General features: G+C 37.5%; 1 pseudogene; it reads right to left on the reverse strand.

The window, feature by feature from the left end:
• LOC102761127 overlaps positions 1-420 on the reverse strand; it is a 33,545-nt pseudogene extending 33,125 nt beyond the window's left edge.
• Positions 421-11,943: the final 11,523 nt, after the last annotated feature.

Below are 11,943 nucleotides of genomic sequence, written 5' to 3' on the forward strand. Positions count from 1 at the left end.
GGTTGTTTTGGTTTTTGTTTTTTTTGTAAATGTATTTTATTGATTTTTTAGAGCGGGGAAGGGAAAGGGATAGAGAGTTAGGAACATCGATGAGAGAGAAACATTGATCAGCTGCCTCCTGCACACCCACTACTTGGGATGTGTCCGCAACCAAGGTACATGCCCTTGACTGGAATCGAACCTGGGACCTTTCAGTCCACAGGCAGATGCTCTATCCACTGAGCCAAAGAGGGTAGAGCTCCAATTTGTATTTTCTTAAGAGCATAACATTCTTGAAGTGTTTTCAAGGAAGTTTACTGTAGACTGCAACTTGGATTGAGTGGTCCAAATCCCAGTAACACTGGTAACAACATCAGAAAATTCTCGTTTTTCACTCTTGATACCTGATGCCAGAATTCCTGAACTGTTTCCTTGGTTCATCCTTGCTTAACCCTCCAGACACAGTAGGACGGTGGTTAAGAGTATGGGATTTAATCAGAAGGACACAAGCACAGCTCCATCATTCCCAGGTCATAATACTATCACAGGGTGCTGGGCAAGTAGAGGAAACAGAGATGACTTAGCCCAGCACCTGCACAAGGACATACTAATAATCATTCTAATTATAATCATAATTGACATTTACTAAGTATTCAGTAAGTGCCAGATATTACAGTAATAACTTCTATGGTTTGGCTCATTTGCTACTCATTGATAGCAATGGCAAAAAGAGGGCAGCTGTGCCCTTATGGAATTGCTGAGGAGGCAAGCGTGCAGAATGCCTTCATGCCAACAGCACTGAGTTACAGTAGAGTCAAAATGGCAATGCGGTGTGCTCAGCCAAAGAGAAAGCCTGGGCTAGGACTCCCACGTTTCCATCAGCTCCTGTTTGACATGCAAGAGATCCAGAAGTTACTAGTGCCTGATGAGGATAAGAGGAAGGATGCAACTTGGGTTAAAGAAATATTATGTGACTTTTTTTTTTGTACATCTGAGATGTAGTATATACATTGTCAACTCTAATATACAGAGAATATTTGGTAATAATGACATTGAGTACAATAACAAAATAGACAAACTTCTAGGTAGACTGATCAAAATAAAAAGTGACAAGAAGGCAAAACCAGAGATTAAGAGATTACATATGCAATCATTTTAAATATAATTAAATGTTTTAAGTAATTTTATGCCAATAAATTTGAAAATTTCAAAAGAATAAGCAATTTTCAAGAAAAAATTACCAAATTATTCTTCAAACATATTAGAAATGTTCCTGCTTTAGGATTGTTCAACTTCTGCTTCTTCTGCTTGGAACAGACTTCACCCAGTTAGCTGCATAGCTGGGTCCCCTCACTTTCCACAGGCCTTTTCTCAAAAGCACACTTTTATGAAAACTTCCCTGGACACTTATTTTAAAGTCCAACTTTTCTCACAGATTTCACAGCCCTTTTCTCTCTTTGTTCTTTAATAGTAACCACTACCTAACATACTATATATTTTACTTTTTAATTCTGTCTGTTGACAGCTTCCTTAAATATAATCTGAGGGCAAATATATATTTTAAATTTATTTTGGTCACTGTTATACTTCTCTTGCCTAAATGTCTGGTACACAGATGTACTCAGTGAATATTTGTTAAGTGAATGATAATAATTAATTTAAAACTCCCAAAATTGCCATATTGTGTGTGTGTATGTACAATGACCAACTAATCTAGGAAGGCAATAATCATTTCACATGAGAAAAACCTATCAATATGGAACAACCTGAATATCCATTGATGGATGAATGGATAAATAAAATGTGGTTTATACATACAATGAAACGTTACTCAGCTTTTAAAAGGAAGAAAATCCTGTAATTTGCAAAAAACATGGATGGACCTGAAGGACACTATGCTAAATGAAATAAACCATTCACAGAGATACAAAACAAAACAAAAATACACCAGCAAACCTATAAAATTAAGTCACTACATTTACTGCATTAAGATATTGATGAGAATGCCATATATACGTCTCAATAAAGTAGGGGGAAAAATACTCAAAACGTGTGCATAGAAGGCAGCTTCTCCTGCCTGATTAAGTGAAAACTAAAAATAAACATTAATCTAAACGGTGAAACTTTAGAAGCATTTTCAGTAAAATAAGAAATATGACAAGAATGTCTGCAATAATTCTACTATTTAACATTAAACTGAACTTCTTACCAAAAGGAATAACATAAGAAAAAAAAAGGTACAAGGATTGGAAAGAAAGAGGCAAAATTTTTATTTGTAGACTACATAATTACCTTCCTAGAAAATTCAAAAGAACCTTCATATAACTTGTAAAATTAAAAAATCCAGAATATTATTCAATTTAAATTTGATAGACAAAAAACAATACCATACTTAAACACTAGCAATACAGTGAGAAAGCATAGTAACAAAATGTTTAATTGGCCAACAAATTTATGGAAAATATTACAAAACCTAGTTAAAGAATCTATACTAATAATAGTCTAGGTGGTCGTCACGCCTTCACGCATCACGCCCTAACATCATCACAAAATGGCCGTCACAAAGTGGACATCACAAGATGTCCATCACAAAATGCTCATGTGTACAACAGAGGCAGGGCCCAGTGGAGGAGGCAGGTCACGGCAGAGGAGGGCAGTTGGGGGCCATCAGGCCGGCAGGGGAGGGCAGTTGGGAGTGGTCAGGCCATCAGGGGAGGGCACTTGGGGGCGATCAGGCTGGCAGGTAAGTTAGCAGTTAGGAGCCAGCAGTCCCGGATTGTGAGAGGGATGTCCTGTGGGATCAGGCCTAAACCAGCAGTCAGACATCGCCCAAGGGGTCCCAGATTGAAGAAGGTGCAAGCCAGGCTCCTTACCCGTGCATCATTTCATGCACTGGGCCTCTAGTATAAAATAAATATACTACAAGAACAAAAATATAATTGGGATACATACACCAGGTGATGCTTACCTTTGGAAAAAGAAGAAATGGGTCTGGCAAAAAAATGTAGATTTTAATGCTTTTCTTAAAAACAAAAACTGAAGGTAATAAGAGTTACAATTTGTTCATTTTGGTGGTGGTACCTATTTATCATAGATGTTTATTACATTTTCTATATTCTGGACTCCCTCCACCCAATATAAATAAATATAGAGGATCTCATTAATTTGTAAAAGGATCTTAGGAAAAAATATTAAGAAAGGTTCTTCATTGATTACTGAATCAATTACATTCTAGTTCTCGTGGCCATTTATAAATATTTTTAGAAATAAAACAATGTCCTTAAATACTCTTATCCGGGACTTTCTAGACATGATTCACTTCCTGGGCTTCCTAAGCACTGGAGCCTGGTTGGCAAGGCTCAGTGGTTGAACCAGGAGGTCACGGTTTGCTTCCCAGTCAGGGCACATGCCCAGGTTGTGGGCTCAATCCCAGTGGCAGGTATGCAGGAGGCAGCCAATCAATGATTCTCATCATTGATGTTTCTCTCCCTCTCTCCATAAAGTCAATAAAAATATATATATTTTAAAAGCATTAGAGATAAGATGACATAAACTGCTGCAACGGTTCCTGGGCTTTATTCTAGTGTATCTGAAAAGTCTATTCTCAAGTGGGCTTTCTGCAGAATTGACACCCTGGCCTTTGAAGCTACACATGGATTATGAGTATTAAATAGCCTAGCAGGACTTGGCATGCCTGGATATGGAGGAAGAACTTCCAAAGCTTGCATTTTTTTTTGTCTTTTGTTGAGCTGTTTGGCAAGCAATCTATGCCCAAATATTAAAGAGAGCCTTTTATTGGAAATGATTCAAAATTCTATGGCACGGTGAGGCACAGTCTTACATGCTTTCAGAATCTTGAGTTCTTTCTTCATTTTGAATTATGGAAAATTTTAGTATGTGGAGAGAGGGTTTTTTGAACCTAGTTTTATTTTATCTAATTGTTCCAGAGTTCATGCACTGTTTAAAATATGCTTCATACATTAATTTATATAACAACCACCCAAAGGGCAAAATTGATATATAAGTTATTGATTTAGTTTGTTTGTTTATTTTTTGACAATTACTTTTTCCAAATAATATCAGCCAATCAGCCAACCGTAATTACCTCGTGCTCTCTAATCGAGGTCTCATAGAATGCTAGCAGTCACAGGAATCCTTACCTGTGGCTCCAAGGAAGACTGTCCTTTGGAATGCCTTTAGACAAATGTTCCATTTAAACAATGAGAAAATTACAGAGTTTCTTCATCAGAGATTATAAATATTTTGACCTAAAATGCAAACAATGTGGTTTATTTCTTATGCATTGACCTGCTTTCAAAACAGGCACCAACGTGGGGAGAGGATTACACTCAGTCATTCCCTAACTCTTTACTGACGGGTTTAGCCCTGAAACACAGCCACTGTTTAGCAAAACTATGAGAGAGACAAGCGGATCTGAATGCAGTGCCCTTCTCCCTCTTTTCTGGGCCCCTCTCCTTTTTCCTCTTACTTGTAACCCAGATTCCCATGGCAGACAGCACTGCCCTTCATCGTGTCCCACATAGAGTTGGGCAATGCCCAGGGTTTCGCAATGATACTTCCTACCTCCCACCACATCAAAATCTTACTTCTGTGGTGCTGAGCCCTGAGGCGTTAGCTCTGGAATAAAGCAGTTCCTCACGAAATTGTGAAGGGCTGGGGATGGCTACATGGGCCTACCTGCGGAGGGCAGCTCTATGCGGGCTCTGCAGAGCTGCTCCTGCTCCCCGGGCCCAGCTCTAACAGCACACCTTTCCTGGTAATCGGGTCATTCCAGGGGCCTGAGAGTTGGCAGAGTTACAAAGTCAAGACCAACCTCAGCCAAGAGCCAAACCTGTCAAACCTTGTGTGCTGGCTACCCTGACTAGGTGTGGGAGCCCCAAGTATTGGGGAAGGGGTACATGTTTCTGTGAGAGTGCCAAAGACTAGCTAAGTTATGTATGTTTAATTTCACCAAACCCCTTGGTATCTCTCGAATTGGAAAGTGTGAGTGTAGCATTATCCAGCTTTCAGATCCAAGAACAAAACAAAAAGTACCCAAGAACAAGCCATGTTGACTTTGTCTTCCTGATTCTTAGAGGACACAGCAGTAAAAATATTACAGATAACTCACAATATTGGAAAAATACTTTCTGCGTCTCAGGGCTCTGAGAACACTCTGACTGTCAGAACAATTCAGACCTTTTGAGGAGATAATCCTGGAATTTGGGGGAGAGAGACGCAGTATAGTTACTGACAGCCCCAAGAAGTCATTCCTTTGCAAATAACATTAGACAAATCTTTCCAATATTTCTTTTTCTGTTCACAATTTTTATTTTATTGCTAAAAAAGTTAGGTTTTAGGGAAACTTAATATTCAGTCTCTATGCAGTCTCTACTGTCTGTCCTTGGTTATCAGGGTTCTCTCCAGCTAGTCTTCAATTGGTTATTCAAGATGGTTTTTCTGTAATTTAGTTGGAATTCCAGTTTGGTCCTGGGAGCATGTTAGGGCAGCATCCACTCACTCTGCTGCCATTTTGGAAAAACCTCCAATATTTTTAAAACAGATAACAATCAGAAAGATTATGGAAAATATTTTTAAAGTAGATATTGGAGATGAGATGAGATGGCTCCTGTTAAAATTTAAAGCATAAGGCTTGGCCAGTGTGGCTCAGTGGTTAAGCATTGACCTTAATATATTTAAAAGAATTTAAAGCATATGGAGGAGGCATCTCCCTAGAATTCAGCATAAAGCCTGGATGTCTAAAATCTATTCATTGCTGTTGTTGTTGTTTTAAGCTTTAAAGACTTTACAGTCTATCTTTGAGAACTAAATCCAAAGTAAATCCAGCAAAAGGATTATATGGTAAATACACAGATGCTGGCAATGAGGCCGTGTGTGTGTGTGTGTGTGTGTGTGTGTGTGTGTGTTTTGTTGTTGGTTTTGTTTTCTTTTCTTGGTCTTTAGAAGTAATTATGTACATAAAGAGGTTTGACCACTAAAAGAACATGAATTTGATCTTACTACTATTAAAACTATCTGTGGAATATTTTAGCTTCCTTCTGTAGTGTGTGTGTGTGTGTGTGTGTGTGTGTGTGTGTGTGTGTGTGTGTTTAATGCACTGTGAAGCGAGTGGGAATTTTAAAATGTTTAAGTGACTTTATTGTCCTCCATTAAAAAGTCATAGTCACCCAGTTCCCACTGCAAACTTTCATTCTGAGATGTGAGTAAATAAACATATAACAAATTACCTTTAGGGAACAATTTACTATGTTTTCTACTGTTCCTTTTCAGAAAAGAGGATAGAGACTACAAATATAAGAGATTTAGATGGAGCTCCAAGTTATCTTAGGGAAATTTTTTAAATGAATAAACTATGGATCCATATTTTTGCCCCCACAAATTTCTTGTTTTAATAGTTATTCTTAGCTGGTGAAGAAAATGAATATGAACTAGCAAAAAGGTCTCACATAATTGAGATGTACAGTTTCAGCCATAACCAGATCTAGGGGCTTAAAACTGTCATTGGGACTCAGTCTTCCCACTGATGGCTCTGCCTTTCCTCTGGGCTGGTTTTGCTCTCAGGCAGACTTTCCCTTTATGACACTCAGGTGGCCACCAGCAGCTCCAAACTGACATCTCTACCAGCACAACGACCCTAAAGGAAAAAGCAATTCTATTTTTCAATTGTCCCTATAAAACTCCAGGATTGAGTCCCATTAAATCATCATGGAGCCATTAAATTCATCACTATATTCATCGGGGAATTACTGCAACCACCAAGGTATGATACACACTGAATGGCTTTTTCATGAAACTAGAAAGTTAAATGCTAGTCCTTATTATGTGGCAGCACACAGCTAGTTAATTGTCTGTTGACTCTTGGAATTCAGATAGCACAGGTAATAAGGCTGCACAGTCAGACAGTTAGAAGGACAAATCTGGGTGTCAGAATGTGTTGACTCAATTTGAGCCTCAAGGAGATTCCTCCAAGAAGGTGAAATTTCTAACTGAACTAGAAATGGAGAGAAGGACATACACTTTTGCTCAAAAGGCTTTTTCTTCCTAATATCCAGTATGAGTAACAGTCTAGTAATCTGGAAATGTATAAGATTGGAAAATATAAATTTTCTCTTCTACACCAAGGGTAGTGCCAGGAAAAGCACTGCCTGGCATCTGACTGATAACCATCCTGGACCAATCCTACGCCTAAGAATACAGGACTAATACTTCTCAAGAAGGTATTCGTTATTATAGGAACTTTTAACTTTTTTTTCTTCTTTAATACATTTATGAGTATTTGCCTAGCTGTGTTTCCTGTTTACAAACACTAAAACCCTTGAATAAATCTTTATCAGTTTTAGCCAAAGCCTCCCAATTCCTTTTGAGTTTCTTTGACAGTTCTAACCAGTCCATAGGTCGGGATGAATATTCTAATTGATCAAGAGTTTTTATTCTCTCTGCCTGCTTTATTTAATAGTCATTAAAAATACAATAACTGCCGAAACCGGTTTGGCTCAGTGGATAGAGCGTCGGCCTGCGGACTGAAGGGTCCCAGGTTCGATTCCGGTTAAGGGCATGTACCTGGGTTGCGGGCACATCCCCCGTGGGAGGTGTGCAGGAGGCAGCTGGTCGATGTTTCTCTCTCATCGATGTTTCTGGCTTTCTGTCTCTCTCCCTTCCTTTCTGTAAAAAATCAATAAAATATATTTTTAAAAAAATACAATAACTTTTAAACCCAGATACATAGATTTTTGTCAAATATATTTTCTAATGTCCTAGGTTTTCTGCTATTTCATTTTACACAAATCCATAGAATTAAGGAAATGCTGGGAATGTGCCCATTATTTGTGAACATTTTTCCTGGAAAATATCTGAGTGCCTTCTGCAATTGTATTTGGGGTAACCTTAAACTTCTCACTAGCTGGAGGAAGCATGGAGAAAATATCTTTCAGGCTAACCTCTAACTGAAAGACTTTCTCACATTACTCAAAATCCATCTCCTCTGTGGTTACTTCTTGTCTTTTCACTTTATATGTTCCCTTCCTACTTTATTTATTTGCTTTTTTCCAAGTACAACCCAAGAAGATCTGGCCAGTTTTCTAGAATTTTGATGGTCACCTATTGTATAGCCTCTTACATATAAATCATTTTTAAAAAGGAAGACACAGAGTGCTATTAAATAAAACTGTAACTCAATCTGGAATCCCTCTCAGCCCCAAATGAAAGACTAGTCGAAATTTGAATAGCAGTGAAAGAATCATTCTCACCTTGGCTGCTGTGAATAATGCTGCAATAAACACGAGCGTGCACACATCTTGTTTTTCTTTTTCAATCACAGTTGACATTCAATATTATTTGAGTTTCAGGTGTAAGGCATAGTGGTTTGGTTGGACATTTATACAAGTTATGTAGTGACCCCTTGATACATGTTGTACCCACCTAACCATCTATAGTCATTACAATATTATTGACTATATTCCCTAAGCAGTCCTTTATATCCCTGTTACTATTTTGTAGATGTCAATTTGTACTTCTTAATTTCTTTATCTTTTTTATCCATCCCCCAAACCCCTCATATGTGGGTGCTAATTATTGCTACAATGAATAACACATTACAATAGGTTAATATATCAAATTAACAAGTTGAAGACCTTATATTTATATGTTACATGTCAAATATATTTCAATTATTAAAATGTACAAATATCCACTTTGTATTACATACCTAAATGTAAATGAAGTAGTTTAGCTTATGAACTTTCTTCAATGCAAGAGGTTTATAAAGATAGGCATTGCTTAATCGTATAGTATGTCTTTCTTCCCGACGTAATGACAGATTAGATTTCTATACATATAAATTATAGGAGTACATCACCCTCTTTGTCACTCAGCATTTAGATATTCTTCTCTGCATTTCTTTTAACACAGCCCTAACCTTTAGCAACCTCTAAGAAAAAACATCAATGTAGGAAATCTGTATGTGCCTGTTTGAAATGCATGTTATAGTAAATGTGTTGGGTGTGGTGCTGGCAGAGCTTAGTTTTGCAAAACATATACTTAGTCCAATGACATACACAGTATTACTTCATAAGTCTATAAATCTGATAACATCTGCCTTCACTATCTATTCATAAGTCTTCTGGGAATTCCAGTTCACTTTATCAGAATAAAACTAAATAGACATTCTGTTCTCATCCCTTCTTCCTAATGAGAAATGTTCTTGTTATTTCTGCAACCTAATTATTTTAAGTAATCAAACTCTGAGGCTCAGGTCAATCTTAAAGTCAAGACCAATGGGGAAGACAGTACCTTCAAAACTAAGGTAAAGTGGCCTAAATAATGGCCTTGAGTTCTAGATTGAATAGAAGAACTCAATTCATGATGGAAAAATTCAAATGAACCTTCTAAGGTAGCATATTTGAGAGCAAGTCATAGGAATTCAAACTGATATAAATCTATATGCATGAATTTACCCTTTTATTTTCTACACTACTTGTTCCATTAAAACCACATGAAAGGACTGTGTTTTATACTGTTGTTTATTTGGTTATTCTTTGTACTTGCAACGTGGGACTATTTGGGGCATAACATCTGCCTTAAGTGGTTCCATATAAATTAAAACAATACACAGGAAAAATGGTACAGAAAAGTTTCACATGTGGATTTTTAAACTTAGGAATATGAAATAGTTGACCCTCATGTAATTCTGTTAATAAAATATGAGAAAGATACAAATCCCTGAGAGTAAACATTTGTCGCCATGTGGCCTTGGCCTAAAAAAATTGAGCCTAGAGAAAAATGACCTTGCAGGTGGAAAAGCAATACCCTCAAAGTCCATTCAAAATTATTTTGTTTCACCAGATTGATATACATCATGAAACAAAGAGGCTTCAGTGTGATTAGAAAGCTCTAGATCAGTGATGGCGAACCTTTTGAGCTCGGCGTGTCAGCATTTTGAAAAACCCTAACTTAACTCTGGTGCTGTGTCACATATAGAAATTTTTTGATATTTGCAACCATAGTAAAACAAAGATTTATATTTTTGATATTTATTTTATATATTTAAATGCCATTTAACAAAGAAAAATCAACCAAAAAATTAGTTTGCGTGTCACCTTTGACACGCGTGTCATAGGTTCACTGCTCTAGACTGAGAGAATCAAGAGATTCAGCTGAAACCGGTCTGGCTCAGTGGATAGAGGGTCGGCCTGCAGACTCAAAGGTCCCAGGTTCGATTCCAGTCAAGGGCATGTACCTGGGTTGCGGGTACATCCCCAGTAGGAGATGTGCAGGAGGCAGCTGATCGATGTTTCTCTCTCATCGATATTTCTAACTCTCTATCTCTCTCCCTCCCTCTTTGTAAAAAATCAATAAAATATATTTTAAAAAAAAGAGATTCAGATTCTAAGCCACACTCTATTACTGCCAAGAAATTAAAACTTCACTTCTCCAAGCCTCAGTTTTTTTCATCTGTAAATTGAAGGACTTAACTTAGATCATACTTTACTTAGTATAGCTGTAGGGGCCAACTCTAATGTTCCAGAGGTCAACGTTCCCTCAGAATATCATAATGTTCAAACTATATCACCCATCTTAACACTTAATCAGGGGTGGGGAATGTCTGGCCCCTGGGCCATGATTGGTCTGGCCCTCTCAATGCACTAGGGGTACGTTAATTAAATGTTTGACCAAATATAGCAGGCTAATTTTAAAGTGATCATTTTGTATGGCCCATGAATGATGTTATAAATATCCAAATGGCCCTTGACAGAAAAAATCTTCCCCATCTCTGCTCTTAATGGATACCCTTCTTCTCATCAAAAACTCCTTTTGCAAAGGGCTGCTACTGGCTGGGAATTGGGAGCATTAAACACTGGCTTTTGTCTTTACAATTTTGTCTAGGCATGCATTTCCCCTGCCCTTATGTGGTACAGTAGCATAGTGGCTTTGGGATGAGGTAGACCTGAGCTGAAATGTAAGCTTTGCCAGTAACTACTTTGTGGCCATCTTAAACAAGTCACTTAATTTCTCTAAGACTTTGTTTCCTCATCAGTAAAATCAGCATATTAATAGAATCGTTATTATAAGGTTTTGTGAGGAGTAAATGAGATGACACATAAAAAGCCTTTGGTGTGGTACCTGCCACATGTGTTCAATTATTAGTTCCTATTTTGACGTGTGGTATGAATTTGTGTATATGAGGGTTTTGGCATACACTTCAAGGTGAGCAGAGATTGGTACAGTGAAGTAAGTTAAAGCAAGCATGTCAAACTTGCAGCCCGTAGGCCGCATGCCTCATTTATTCGGCCCGTGTTAGCCTTTGAGTTTGACATACTTGAGTTGGTTGGAGGAGGGTGGCAAATGTAAAGCAGCATATTCAAGCTTCTAAAAGAAAACCTGCAGACAAAATATTATTTTAAAGGTGTATTTGTAAAACTAAATTAACAGCTGCTAAGGGAACCCCTGTTTTTATTTAGCAACCTGGCAACCAAATGCATGTTCAGAATGAAAAGAATTCTCAGACTAGGCTCAGTAAACCCCAAATTTGGATTATTCCATTAAAAACATCTTCTGCAAATGAAAGGAAATATGCCAAAATATTTATAGTGGCTATCTCTGGGTGGTAAGAATATAAGTATTATTTATTTGCTACTTTATATATACTTGATTTATTTCCCAAGTTATTGTTTTCTAAAATAAAGGTATTATTTTACATTCAGAAAATTAATCATTACAAAATATGTAATAACTGTAGATAAAAAGGATCTGGATCTTTCATGAATTTGTATTTCAAAAGCTTTTAGATTCTCCAGCAGCTGTTTAGTATTTGCACTCCTCCCCTCTCCTCCCCTCCCCCCCTCATAATGATGTAATTATCTAACCCTCTTCTGAGCCTGTAGCATCAAAGTTGCTGCCTCCAAGACTGAAATTTTAAGATGATTTTAACTCATCAAACACTCCCAT

This window comes from Myotis davidii, unplaced genomic scaffold (assembly GCF_000327345.1).
Source record: "Myotis davidii unplaced genomic scaffold, ASM32734v1 scaffold582, whole genome shotgun sequence".
Lineage (NCBI taxonomy): Eukaryota > Metazoa > Chordata > Mammalia > Chiroptera > Vespertilionidae > Myotis > Myotis davidii.